The sequence below is a fragment of the Martes martes genome (assembly GCF_963455335.1).
Source record: "Martes martes genome assembly, chromosome: 6".
Taxonomy (NCBI): domain Eukaryota; kingdom Metazoa; phylum Chordata; class Mammalia; order Carnivora; family Mustelidae; genus Martes; species Martes martes.
In genome coordinates this window covers 87,270,533-87,282,661 of record NC_137893.1, presented here as the reverse complement: position 1 = coordinate 87,282,661, position 12,129 = coordinate 87,270,533, and the positions used below count along the sequence as shown (strand labels likewise).

The 12,129-nt window shown below is 44.3% G+C and overlaps 1 pseudogene across 1 annotated transcript; it reads left to right on the top strand.

Annotated features, from left to right (window-relative positions):
* The first annotated feature begins 6,006 nt into the window (after positions 1-6,006).
* LOC308344969 (large ribosomal subunit protein eL31-like) lies at positions 6,007-6,382 on the top strand (annotated as a pseudogene). The gene has a single exon. The product of its transcript is annotated as a large ribosomal subunit protein eL31-like (transcript).
* Positions 6,383-12,129: the final 5,747 nt, after the last annotated feature.

Genomic DNA, 12,129 nt, shown 5'->3' with positions numbered 1-12,129 from the left:
CCCTGATGCCCAAAAGTCCCGCAGGAATGCACAAAGCGGTCCTTTGAACAGGGCCAGTTCAAGGGCTCAATGGCTGAGGGAGATTCTCCCCTGAGACAGAGTTTGCATCAGGCAAAGAAGTGGGATGGAGCATTCCAGGTCCTGGAACAAGGCAGGGGGCCCAGAAGGTGCTGAGGCTTTGGGGACAGGGAGGAAGGGGTACCAGACAAAACACCTAGTTCACAAGTTAGCTGACGGCACAGGACAAGGAGTCAACAAGTATTGATTGATTGCTTGGTTGATTATCTCTGACATATCCCACTTTAGCCCCAGAAACGGGGCCTAACGTGCCAACTGTCTGCTCGATGTGGGATTTTAGCAGTTATGATTTTCAAGTTGGAACCAAATATAGACCCACATTGAGCTGGAGCTCTTAGCCTGCAAGTAAATCGCACAGCCTTCGGAGCCATAAACAAGCTTAGATAAATAAAGGCTGGGTCGATTTCCTGGCTGTGAATCTCAGAATGCTCCCTTGGAGGTGTTGATTGATACGCTAAGACTCAGAAGTGAGCATCGCACCTGCCTCTTCAGGACGCGACAAGTGCGCACACCTTCCCAGGCAGCTCAGCAGAGGGAGGGCCTGGCCTGACTTGGTGGCTGCCGGGTCCCACCGGGGCCTGTGCTCCCAGTCCCCAGGGCACGAGAGGAGAGAGACAGATGTCATCGAGTCCGAACCCCTGGCTTCCCTGAAGGGGAAACTGAGCCTCAGGGATCAGCAACTCGCCCAGGGAAAGGGATCATTAGAGGCCACAGTGGAACTGGAAACACCCCTGTGCCCTGTAGGTACATCCCTGGGCCTGCTCCTGGGCCATTTTGGGCAGAATGAACGTGTCCATGTCTAGATTTCTGAAAACTCCACATTGAGGGCATGCTCTGGACATCCTTCTTAAAGGCGGGGCCGCCCAGGCAAAGGCTTTTGCTAGCAGTACACCTAGAGAAGGTTTCTCTGAACTTAAAAGGAGTACATGAACGGAGTCTCATGACGCTGCCACTCCCGGGACTTGTACTGGGAAGAAAGCGGCTAGTACAGTCATTTTTGAACAAGAGAGCTACACCATCGCCTGGAAGAAAAGGAATATATAACAGAAGAGAAAAAATAGTCCCTTACCATGTGATAACGGTGAGTTTCTCCGGAGCTGCTGCCCTTTTGCGAGACTTTACCACTTCTCTTACAGACTTGTACCATTGCCTTGTAAAACAGTGTTTTAAAGAAATTGTTAAAATGTTTTAAGTTACAAAAAGATGCAGAGAAAAGCATGCCGTGTGCCTACCACCACAATTAAAAAAAAAAAGGTCACATCTTCTCATTCCATACTTGTGTACATTACATACACTCCATGCATATACACGTAACATATAGATACCACGAGCATTCTATACGTGGGTGCGTATATAATCTTATAGCTGAAGCCCCTTCCCACTTCCCCGCTGTTCTGCTCCCACCCTCCCCTCCTCTGTCACCGATAGCCTGAAATGGTTCTGTATCATTTCCAGCCATGAAGGTATAGAATTGGTCTCCAACTGAATGTACTTTTTGTAACTTAGTATTTTTTTGAAGACTTATTTATTTATTTTAAAGAGGAAGGGGAGGGGAGGGGAGAAGGGGAGAGGCGAAAGAGAGAACTTTAAGCAGGCTCCACTCCCAGTGGGGAGCCCAACGCAAGGCTTCATCTCATGACCTTGAGATCATGACCTGAGCCGAAACCAAGAGTTGGACGCTTAACAGACAGAGACATCCAGGTGCCCCGAGTAACTTTGGTTTTGATTCAATGTTATGTTTTCAGGCTGTAACCATGTTGATACATGTAGATTCAGTTTCTTCTTTTAGTCGAATTAATTTTAATTTTAAGCCTTCATTGGAGTCCAGTGCATTAGCTTGCTGGGGCTGCCGTGACAAAGTGCTATAGACTGGGTGGCCCAAACAACAAAAATTCATTTCCTTGGGGCGCCTGGGTGGCTCAGTGGGTTAAGCCTCTGCCTTCGGCTCAGGTCATGATCTCAGGGTCCTGGGATTGAGCCCTGCATCGGGCTCTCTGCTTAGCAGGGAGCCTGCTTTTCCCTCTCTCTCTCTGTCTGCCTCTCTGCCTACTTGTGATCTCTCTCTCTTTGTCAAATAAATAAATTAAATATTTAAAAAAAATTCATTTCCTTGCAGTTCTGGAGCCTAGAGGGGGCAAGATGAATATGTTGGCAGGGTTGGTTTCTTCTGAGGACCCTCTCCTGGGCTTGTAAATGGCCGCTGCTTCTCCCTGTGTCTCATTTCCTCTTCCTAGAAAGACATCATTCATACTGGGTTGCCTCATTGTAACTTAATCACCTTTTTAAAGACCCTACCTGCTGTGGTATATATATGTACATATAGACATATAGATAAACACAAGGGAATACTATGCAGCCATCAAAAAACCATGAAATCTTGCCAATTGCAATGATGTGGATGGAACTAGAGGGTATTATGCTAAGTGAAATGAGTCAGTCAGAGAAAGACAATTATCATATGATCTCACTGATATGAGGAATTTGAGAAACAAGACAAAGGATCATAGGGGAAGGGAAGGAAAAATCAAGCAAGATGAAACCAGAGAGGGACACAAACCATAAAAGATTCCTAATCTCAGGAAACAAACTGAGGGTTGCTGGAGTGGAGATGAGTGGGAGGGATGGAGTGGATGGGGGATGGACATTGGGGAGGGTATGTGCTATGGTGAGAGCTGTGAATTGTGTAAGACTTATGATTCATAGACCTGTAGCCCTGAAACAAATAATATATTATGTGTTAGTAAAAAAAAAAAAAAGACCCTATCTGCAAATACGTTACCATCTGAGGTCCTGGAGGGTTAGGATTTCAACACATGAGCTTTGGGGGAATTTGGTTCAGCCCACAATAGCCATCATGTTGGTAGTTTCTCTCTCTCTCTCCTTCTATCTGTCTCTCTCCCTCTCTCTCTACTATCACAAGCAGTGTCGAAGTGACCATCTTTGTATATGTCTCTTTGAACATATGAGGGGATTTCCCTGGGACCAGCACTGGAAGTGGAGTGCTGGATGCAATGGTGTGCATATTGCAGCTCGATTAGACAAGGACACATTGCTTTCCAAAGCAGCCCTGTAATTGATACTTTCACTAGCAGCGTGCGAGTGTTTCATGAATGTTCGGTATGGCCAGACTTTCAAATTTTGCCAATCTGATGGTGGTGAAATGGCGCCGTATTGTGATCTTAATTTTAATTTCCTCGATTGTTTATGAAGTTGACATTTTTATGTTTATTTAATGGCTATTCATGTTTTCCGTTCTATGAATCACCTGTTCATACCTTGGCTTATTTTCCTATTGTTTTATTTTTATTGATCTGCAAGAAATTTGTATATATTCTAGATACCACTCCTTGCTTAACTCTAGGGATCTCTTCTCTGGTCTCCTTGCTTCCAGTGTCTCCACTTGTCGATTCTTCTTCAAGGATCTTTACCCTCTTCCCAGAGACCGCAGGAAAGATGCAGATGCCAGGCCCTCATGACTGAGCTGAAGCCTGACTTTCCAGCCTTCCTCCCCAGCTTCTCTCCCTGTAGATTCCAACCACCCAGGCTGAGTCCCAGCTCCAGGAGCATGCATCACATTTATGCTTCTAGACCTTTGCATGCTGCTCTTGCTGCCTGGAATATCTGGCCTCTCCTTTGCTGACTGCAGAAATTAGATATGCTTTTCCAAATCCAGATCTGATGTCAGCTCTTGGGTAAGGCCCCACAGTCCCTTCACAGTGGGAGGACAGTTTGCACATACCATTACCATGTTAACTGCACCCACTGTTTTAGGGTTGGTTGTTGAGCTCTATTTCCTTTGCCAGATTGTGAGCCCCACCAAAAGCAATCAATTTTTTCCCCTTTTTCATCTTCATGTTCTCAGTACTGGTATGTAGCAGTGCTTGATGTTTGTTGAATTTTATTTTTTAGTTCTATATGTGTTATTTAAAAGATTACAATTATTAATGAGTAGGCAGCTATAATAGAATTGTTTAGATTATTCTTCCTGCCTGAAATTTGCTCATTATCCCTAAGGTCATAAACTTGGGTTCACAAAAAACTCTGCAGGTTATACGATGGACAGATGTAGCTTAGCTGTGTAAGCCTGAGTTGGGGGATTGGAAGAAAACCCACTGTGAGTAAACACTGAGAGGTGGTTGCTATAATAGTTACAGCAATGTTAAGGCATAGCAATGAAAGGGTAGTGTCTAGAATGAGACAGTAGTCTGTTCTCTCCTCAGATCAGTGTCAGAGTGCTGTTGGGTTCTGAGCATCATACTTTAAGAGGGAGGGACAGACCAAGTAGAGTACCTTCAGGAGGGAGGCCAGCCAAGAGAGTAAGGAGGTAAGATTCCATGTCACCTGAGATAGGACAGACAGAGTCCAGGCCATTTATCCTGTAGGCTGGAGTCACCAGAGGGTGTATAACTGTCTTCACACACCATGCACAAGGGGCTGTCTTTTGGAACAAAGAATTGAATGGTCCTATATCTTTCCAATAGAGACAACCAGGGCTGATGGAAGAAATTTATGAAGAGACAGACTTTTGCCAAATAGATTAAAACACTTTAAGCATACAGATGTGAGAAGATGGTTGGCTGTTTCGAGAAGGGAGGACTACTCCATTGCGGGGGGGGGGGGAGTATTTATGAAATAGCTTGGTGACCAGCTGGCAAGGAATGATGTCTAGGGAACTTGGGGATCAAATGGTGATTGGGTTTGGATTACATGACCCTTATAGGCCTTTCCAAAGCTGAAATTTCACAATTCCATGACTTTGAGTCAGATGGATCCAAGTGGGGGACCAAAGTCTCAAACCATCTTTGAGCCTTGCTAAATGAAATTTACTCTTTGATAGGAAGGACCTCCAGCTAACAGTCTTCTGTTGCCCCCTGGTCCCAAGCCCCATCACCATCTTAAGCAACTCCATGTCTATATAGATGTCTGAGACAGTAAGCTCTCTGTACTCCCAGCCTCCAAAGATCTTCTCCACTCTCTTGAATACCTACTCATGTGGCCAAGCCCTAGACTAACAATGCCCAAACTGTAATGTATACTAGAAAAACATGGATAGCTTGTTAAAAGCATAATTTCTTGGGCTGTAGGAGTATAGCATATGATCGAGGTTTAAGCCATAAGCACACTGCATTTCTATAGGTCTTGTGATTGGTCTGGGGATTGGCATGTAAACAAATCAGAGCTGATGAGATTCCATCAGACAGTTAGGGTAGATGGTGGTACTCTCTTCCATTGGCTGAGCCATCATTAGGTTTCAAGCTGTCACCATTCCCATCATGTTAGCAGGAAGACCCTAGAAGCAAAGCCAAAATGTGAGAAGATAAAGTTGAGAGATTGGGAAAATCTTGTTTAATGATACAATTTGAGTTTTGAACCCAAATACAACCAGAGCCAGACTGTCCCTGGGCTTTGTGATTATCTGCATGAATTCATTTTGTCTTTTGTTTAAGCCGTTTGAATTAGATTTCCTGCCACCTGAAAGTTTCTAAGTGATACAAACCTAAACACTATTCCTTGCCCACAGATTTGATTGGGTTGGGCTGCCAGAAGAGGTGGGCTTAGTTTATAAAACTTGTGCTCTTGCTAAAGTGCATGGCTGTCACCCAAGCTCTGGTGGGTCAGCACCTACCTATTATGTATTGAAGCTCCATTAGGTACTGAGCACTCTTCCAGATCTACAAGTGATTGAAATAGAAGACTTGATCCTTTCCCTCAACAAATTTGTGCTCTCTCAGGTGCAAGACAAAATATGAGGCAAGTGTCAAGTGAGTTATATGGGGGTAAGATCTTGGGGGCACTCATTGTGTATTGGGTTGGTCAAGTGAAGATGCATGGACAACAGGGTGTTAACAAGTTCTTAAAAAGTATATGAATAGAAGAAAGGAAGGAAGCTTTATGAAAAGCTGGGAAACCACTTTCCACCCTGGGCCTGGCAGAATGGCTCCTGCAAAAAAGGGTGGCAAGAAGAAGGTTCATTCTGTCTTCAATGAGGTAGTGACCAGAGAATACACCATCGACATTCACAAGTGCATCCATGGAGTAGGTTTCTGGAGAAGCGTGCCCCTCAGGCTCTCAAAGAGATCTTGCCATGAAGGAGATGGGAACTGTAGATGTGCATGTTGAAACCAAGCTCAACAAAGCTATCTGGGCCAAAGGAATAAGGAATGCTCCATACTATATCCATGAGTAGTGGTCCAGAAAACAGAAGGGGTATGAAGATTCACTAAACAAGCTCTATACGTTGGCTACCTATGTACCTGACACCACTTTCAGAAATCTACAGGCTGTTAATGTGGGTGAGAACTAATTGTTGATTATCAAATAAAGGAACAAAACTGCAAAAAAAAAAAAAGCTGGAACACCATTTCTAAGCAGCTTATATAAACTTTGAGTAATGTATGGTCCACGGAACAGAAATAGAGTTAAATAAACTTCCATATAATTATATCATATAGTGTGTTTTGGATGAGATAATTGTATAGGCAGACAGATGTACCTGGGCAAAAAGATGAAAAATCCAAAAGGCCTAGGAATTAGAGACCTTTTGGGTTACTAATACACTAACCCTATGTGGCTAACAGTGGCATAAAATGTTTAATTGGATAAATTACATACTTTGAAAGTTGCCAGGTTGTGTGTGTTCCTCTGGCTCTACAGGTTAATTGCTCTGTTAATTTAGAACAGGGCTTGCCTCCTCTAAAACTGACAGTGGATTTAATCTTCATAGTGTCTCTCTTACTTTCTTGGGAAAGCTGGGGTGGAAAGCTGGGGTGGACACTGGACCATGCTCCATGCCTGTTCCTGTTTTTAGAATGAGGTCAACCAGGGTCCCCTCCACCAGGCCTGCTCTCCTGCCTCCCAAACTAGGAGCCCACCGCTTCCTACCAGCACTGAAAATGCTGGGGCAATACCCAAAGTCTCTCCCAGTCTTTTACCCCGGTGACTTGGAATCCTTGTGCTGCGTAGCTCCGTACTTGTTTCATATGTGATGCCAGCTGACCCTCATTTCACTTGTTTCTGTTCCCCTTATTCAGCTAATTCATAAGGGCCTTGGGGAAAGGGGGCCACTTTTTTTTTTTTTTTGCCATACTAATGTCCATTACCCTCTCCTACCCTAAGGCCTCACCCAGTGCTTTGTCTATACTAGACACTCAGTACCAAGTTTGCAGAAAAAATGGATGTGTATATATAATTCTGCCACTAGATGTTGGAAATTCACCTGGAAACCCCAACTCCCCTGGGGTCTCCTTCTTGAAGCACTGTCCCTTGGGTCCAGATTTCATTTGTTACTTATCCTCAGCTATATTCCAGCAAGTCTATGTTCTCTAGGTCATCATCACACTCTTCAGAGTGGATTTCCTGAGACTCTTGCTCATACATCATATGCCATTAGACCAAAAGACCCCAATCCCACCAGGGGTGAGACTTGGGAGAGGCACAGGAATGATGGGGACAGAGACCCACATCCTGTCTCAGAAAATAAATACAAATCTATAAAAGGATTCCATGGAGGTTTATGGTGGCTTCCCCTGGCAAGTGGCCATCCCATAAGAACTTATTTCTGATGTCAGAATTTTCATGTTTTGGGATTAAAACATTGTTTCATGTTAAACTAAAAACTCTTTTCACCCATCCCATTAAACGACTATGTATTATTATCTCAGTGTGAAGGAGTTTGTATGGACTTTCAGGTGTGCAGATGACAAGAGGGAGAAGGGTCTCAGAGGAAGGGAGAACTAAGTAGGATACACTGATGGAGTGGAACATTCCAAAGTTACAGGGCCAGGTCAAGTGCACAGAGGGCTTGGAGGTCACAGCAGGGAGAATGCGAAGGAGCTTTCTGACTGTTAGCCGTGAGTCTGGAGTGAGGGAAGTAACTGAGTCATGGGATCTGGATCAGCAAGCCTCATTCATACCTTCCTTCACTTATTCAATACACATTTGCCAAGTGGGTAATACAGTGGCTCACGTATTAGCCAAACGATGGCATTTTTTAGGGAGAAAGAAGTCACTATTAATATCTATGCTGGGATAACGGGCAAACCGGGATGTGTGGTCACCTTAGTAACATCTGTAAGACTTCATGTAGGACAGACATAAACACCCTGCTGTGCTCAAGACACCTGCAAACGAGACGCAGGACAGTGACACAGTGGTAACAAAGATAGCAAACACCCAGAGAATATTTTTTAACATGCCAGGTACTGTGCTAAATACTTTTTGTGACTCATTTAATTCTTCTTGTCATTGCTAATGTTATTCCCATTACAGTGTGAAAAAGGAGGGAGCAGGCCCCAAATGGAGTCACTTTTGCTAAACCTGATGTCAGCAAAACAAGACTTAACGCTTATAACCTCATTGAAGTTTCAACCCCATAGGAATGTAAGCCTTAGCCAGTTAACATGGAATTGTCTAATCAGCACTAGCAAAGCAATCTACCCCCATAGGCCCTTCCATTATCCTTTGGAGGCTGACCTTACCTGAAACAACACAAGTGACCCTTAAGTGGGTTCACTTAGATGCAGAACTTTTTTTTTTTTTTAATAAATTCAGTACAATACCGTAAATGTATTTTTTCTTCCTTATGAACTTATGAATAACATTCCCTTTTCTCTAGCTTACTTTATTATAAGAATACAGCATATAATTCATATTATATACAAAATATGTATTAATTGGCTGTTTATGTTTCGTCAATAGCAGGATATTAGGTATGTTTTTGGGAGAGTCAAAAGTTATGTGTAGATTTGCAACTACATGGAGGGGGGATGGTTAGTGCCCATAAACTTGTATTGTTCAAGGTCAAATGTACATTCTTTGCTGATAATTTCCTTTTTCTGCCCTCTTCTCTGCCTTTAAAATCTTCTCTCTCCTATAGCTCTGTGGGGCTCCTTTCTACTTAGATGGATGGGACAGGATGCTGGACGGGGTGCTGCCACCTGATTCACGAATCATTTAATAGAGCCGATTTGATCTTCAAATATACTCGTTGAATTTTGTTATTTAATGACACAGATGTGAGCACTTGCCAGTACCAAATGGCTAGGCAGAGGGAGAGCCAGAATTCCCAAGCAGGTTGGCTGGTTCCTGAGCCAGGGTCTTCTGTACTAAGGCAGTGCTGAGGGGTTTCTGAGGAGGGGGACAAAATTCCATCTGGGGAAACCAAGTTGGGTTTCCTGGTAAAAGCAGCATTCAGCTGCTCTGTAAAGTAGACGAAAGGAGAAGAGCATTCCGGTGGTGGGGAAAAAAAAAAAAAGGCAGGGTCAGAAGCATAAAAGCAGGAAAAATGATCATGTTTGGAAACAGAAAGGATAAGGTTTGGGCCAGGGCATTCTGGAATTCATAATAGCTAATGACTGCTGAAGTCTTACTAAGTATTTTGTCTTTTCATCACCACAGCATCTTGTGAGGGTGTCACTATTTTTATTCCCATTTTACAGATGAGGAGATCGACGCTGTAGGAGGTGAAATAACTGGTCAACCATGGGTCAGAGATGATGCTGGGAAGCCCATCCTAGCAGTCTGAAGCCAGAGGACACACTCTTAATCTTTAAGATTGTACCTTCTTGTGGGATGGGTGACATAGGACACTTGTTTCTGACTAGGCTGAGGAGAGCTTAATTTATCATGGGTGAGGGATAAGGACATGGGGAGCGGGTGGATGAAGGGCCATACTGTTGTCATTCTGTTTTGGGTGAGAAGAATCGGGAAAGCTCATTTTCATGGGGCTGTGTTGGTTTTTAATTTGTTGGAGGAGGGAGTATTGGTCGTGGGTGTCCTGCTTCAAATCTAACTACTCTAGTAATTTCTCATGAAGCCTACTGTATGGCTTTAATTTTCCCTTTATATAAACAAATGAGATTCTCTAAGCAAGAGATTTAGGACATTAGAATATTAAGTAACTTAGCTGGCCTGTCAAGAGGGTCAGGAAGTGAGATGAATGTGTATCATTAGGTCTTTAAAGGGGCCAGGAATCTTCTGTCACCCAGTTCTACTGAAAATTCTGGTTCCCTCCAAGTCCTTTGAAGAAATGGGCAAAAGGGAAAAGGGAAAGGGGGAAATGTCCTTGATGCCCTTTGAATGGGAGGGAAAGGACTTCCTTATCAATGCTGTGATTCTTCAGCAATGTCCCCCAGCCAGGCTAATGTTGTAGATCAGCTCTTGCATGGGTCAGCAGTGAGAGGGCTCACTGCCTGGTCTAAAACCTGGATGGGTTTCCCCATCCCTGGAGGGCTAGACGGTGTTGGCTTGACATTTGTTGCCCCTTCCTTGGGTGCCGTACCTATGGGACCGAGTTTAGCTCACCTGGCCCAGTGATTAGGGTTCTCAGAAGTGTTGTCAGCATCTCAGACCTAGTAACACATGATTATAAGCTATTGTACCTTTTTGTAGAAATCAGCTCTTGGATTAAAAAATCTCACCTATTCTCTAACATTTGTGAGATAGTTCTGAGCAAGAGCTTGAGAAATACAATTGTCTAAGTACAATGGGTACTTTCTCATCATTTCAAATGCTAGCAATTATAACTCTGGTTTTCTATTCTTCTTTGAGGAGAAATTTTTAAATTCATTTATTTATTCAACAATTATGTCATAAATGCCTCTTGTATCAGGGACTAAGAGCGTGGTGTGGTCCATGTGAAAAGGGTAGAAACCATCCTTGCCTCATGGGACTTGCGGTCAGAGGGGATGAGCATGACGTAAACAATCACACAGACAACAGAGTGAAGTTGTGAGTAAGTTTGTGAGGGGAATTGCACTCGGTGTTTAAGGCATGACTTCCCACGTGCATGTGTGGTCTGAGCAAACATGCCAACCTAAGTTTTTTCTCTATAAAACTTCAGGTTTTATACCATTGTATCTGAAAGTCCATTTCCAGTGCTATTAAATTCCCAGCAGTTGCAGCACATCTTGTCACTGGCTTGACTTATTTGCCCCAAATGAATGATAAATTCCAGCTTGATTCCTGGAGCATTTCAAGAGGTGTTTGGTGATGAACCCAGAGAGATGCAACTAAGGCACCCCTTTTCCCAACCTGCTGCTTAAGCATCTGTGAATAGCACCAACGAGCCCACCAGCAGCTGCCAAATTCCCCTCCTCCCAGAGGCTGTGGCTGCGGTGAACTCACTTAAGATGGGGTGGTTTGCCTGCTGCTTCCTTATAAATTGAACCTAATTAGGGAGGAAAAAGGGTTTTCTTCTCTTTAATATTAAAAGGATGGCACATGAGGTAATGCATGGCATCTCCATCCCTGTCTGGGAACATCAGCTTCCCGAGCCCATGCCATGTTCCATCACCACCCTCCCTCACTCATCACCGGGTTCTGAACCAACCCAACAGAACTCAGTGCAGGGATCAGAGTTCCACTCCCTCCAGCTTTTATCATTTCCCAACTCCTCTGCCAGGACTCTCACTGATGTCCATGACATGGGCTCTAAATAGAGACTCAGCAAAAAAGAGGGAAGCGTGTCACAGGTTCACCACTGCTTTGCACTGGGACATGAAATATGAGACTACTGGCTTTTCCTTATCCTTAGCAGCTGCTGCTGCTGCTCTCTTTCTTGGACAGGGAGGATTAGAAGGAGTGACCCTGAGTGTCACTGAATCTGGCCGATCTACCATGTTATGACAATCTGACCCAGCAAATCAGAGGCAGCTTCTAGGTACCATCATTTCCCTTCTAGCATCCTGCTGGTGAATAGTTCACGAACTCCATCAGAATCTACCCATGGACCTGTCCCAGGCCTCAGAGTGCTCACAGGGTAGCAGAGGCCACACTGGATTGTTTCAGGGTCTCCTGTGGTTACTGAAGTTTGGTGTTGAGGATGGGAAATGTGGAGCAGGTGGTGCCTTCCTACCCTGCGGAAGAAAGATCTCTTGGTAGCTTATCAGAATTGCCATAGGTGAAGACCACAGAGAAGCTATGGCACTTGTCAGTGCAGGACACACTGGGGCACTGGTGAGTTGGTCACGTGGCATTGCCGCTAGGTGAGCACAGGCACCCTTCTGTCGGTGAGGGGCACTCAGGGTGGGAAGGCTCGTGTGAGTAGGTTAG